A 2,576-nucleotide genomic window follows, 5' to 3' on the forward strand; every position below is an offset into this window, starting at 1 on the left:
ATGGAAACATATGCTTGTGTGAGACTGATCTAACATCCACTTTCCAGATTATGAAAAGATTAAAGAGTGTGGAAATAATATTGATGAAATGACCACCAAAAGTGAAGGTATTGGAGTTTTCATGGCAGAGTAGTTTTGAGTACCAAGATCACCCCACCTTCTGAGATCATTCTACTGGATATGGAGGACCAAAAACTAACATAGATAGAACTTCTGGGGCCCCAGAACATTATTTTAGACAGAATAACTTATGCTTGGGAATTCTACAGCTGCTGGGGCAGTAGTAGAGGAAGACTGAATGGATACTAAGGTGAAATTAACCCCCTGAGTTGATATGACAGAAAACATAGTTTGGGAAGATCACTGAACTTTGTAGAGCAAAGAACTGGAGAGGAGAAAGCAACATGAAGAATGAGACCCAGAATCCTGCATAGGAGTCACCATGAGACTGCTGCTGAATACCCAGTGACATATCATAGGGCGAATCCTTTCAATACTACATAAAAAATGGACCAGGAAGCTGTAAAGTGGATGATTCTCAAAGCTCACAAAGAACTTGGAGATGTTTGAGTTCTGGCCAGCTAGATTCTAGGAATATTCCATATTGAATACCCAAAGTACAGTGTACTCTAAATCAACCCACCAAAAAAAGCTTAAAAACAAGACTTGAAAGAATCTAGCCGAGGCAGGTGTTGAAATTTTCCATGCAGTTCCCAATCATGTCAACAGTGTTTTTAAGGGTTTTTGTCACAAAGCCCTTGAAAACAGAAGGCCCTCGACTACAAATTCTGAACAAATCAGAGTCCTTGTGACTGGAGCAGCTGGTCAAATTGCATATTCACTGCTGTACACTATTGGAAATGGATCTGTCTTTGGTAAAGACCAGCCTATAATTCTTGTGCTGTTGTATATTACTCCCATGATGGGTGTCCTGGATGGTGTCCTAATGGAACTGCAAGACTGCCCATCCCTCCTGAAAGATGTCATCACAACAGATAAAGAAGAGATTGCCCTCAAAGACATGGTTGTAGCCATTCTTTTGGGCTCCATGCCAAAAAGGGATGGCACAGAGAGGAAAGTTTTACTTAAAGCAAATGTGAAAATCTTCAAATGCCAGGGTGCAGCCTTGAAGAAATATGCCAGGAAGTCAGTTAAGGTTATTGTGGTGGGAAACCCAGCCAATACCAATGGCCTGATTGCTTCAAGTCCGTCCCCAAGGAGAACTTTTGTTGCTTGACTCTTTTGAATCACAACCGAGCTGAACTGCTCTGTTAAACTTGGTGCTAAATTTGATGTGACTTCTGATGATGTAAAGAATGTCATCATCTGGGGAAACCATTCCTCAGCTCAGTATCCAGATGTCAACCATGCCAAGGTGAAACTGCAAGGAAAGGAAGATGGTACTTATGCAGCTCTGGAAGATGACAGCTGGCTCAAGGGAGAATTCATCACGGCTGTGCAGCAGTGTGGTACTGCTGTCATCAAGGCTTGAAACCTATCCAGTGCAATGGCGGCTGCAAAAGCCATCTGTGACCACATCAGAGACACCTGGTTTGGAATCCCAGAGGGATAATTTGTGTCCATGAGTGTTATCTCTTATGGCAACTTCTATAGTATTCCCAGTGATCTGATCAATTCATTCCCTGTTATAATCAAGAACAAGACCTGGAAGGTTGTTGAAGTTCTCCTTATTAATGATTTCTCAGGAGAGGAGATGGAGTTTCTGCAAGGGAACTGGCAAAAAGAAAAGAAACTGCATATGAATTTCTTTCCTCTGTCGAACTAGACAATCATTTTGATGTTACTAAGTACCCCAACACTGAAGAATCTAAATGTTGTCTTTGACTCTAGTACCAAATAATAATAATGCTATACTTAAATTACTTGTGAAAACAACACATTTTAAAGATTGTGTGTTTCTTGATACAAATCTGTGACAGTTTATCATCATGCTGTTAGTGCTGCATTCTAAATCAAATATGTATTCAAAAAAAATCTAGACAATTATCAAGTAATCTAGCTAACAGAACAAAATTTCAGTTTAGCATTCTTTAAAAAAATAGATAAAGAAACAAAACCCAGAAGTCAGCAAGCTCACACTTATGACGTCCAGCATGCAATTAAAATTTACTAGACATGCAGAGAAGCATGAACATGTTTCTCATCCCAGAAGAATAATGTGACAATAGAAACAAACTAGGAAATGATATAAATGATGGTATTAGCAGACAAGAATGACAAAAGAGCTATCATAAACATGTTCAAGTATTTAAAGGAAAATATGAATATAAAGAAGAGGAAAAGAGAAGATTTTTTTAAAACACCAAATGTACTTTTCTAGGGTTGAAAAATACAATATCTGAGATAGGAATTTTACTGGGTGGTCTTAATAGTAGATTAGATACTACAAAAGAAAAAAAATCAGTGAAATTCAAGATATAGCAATCGAAAGTATCCAAACTGAAATGCAGACAGGAAAAAAAGAAACCTCTAGAAATAAACAAGTTGAAATATCAACAACAACAAAAACAGAACCTCAGTGGCCTACGGGAAAAAATTAGTAGTAATTATTTAAA

At 38.1% G+C, this 2,576-nt stretch overlaps 1 pseudogene; it reads left to right on the top strand.

The window, feature by feature from the left end:
* Nucleotides 1–904: 904 nt before the first annotated feature.
* LOC137751340 (malate dehydrogenase, cytoplasmic pseudogene) lies at nt 905–1,845 on the top strand (annotated as a pseudogene).
* Nucleotides 1,846–2,576: the final 731 nt, after the last annotated feature.

The sequence above is a fragment of the Eschrichtius robustus genome, chromosome 17 (assembly GCF_028021215.1).
Source record: "Eschrichtius robustus isolate mEscRob2 chromosome 17, mEscRob2.pri, whole genome shotgun sequence".
In the NCBI taxonomy this organism is placed as follows: Eukaryota; Metazoa; Chordata; class Mammalia; order Artiodactyla; family Eschrichtiidae; genus Eschrichtius; species Eschrichtius robustus.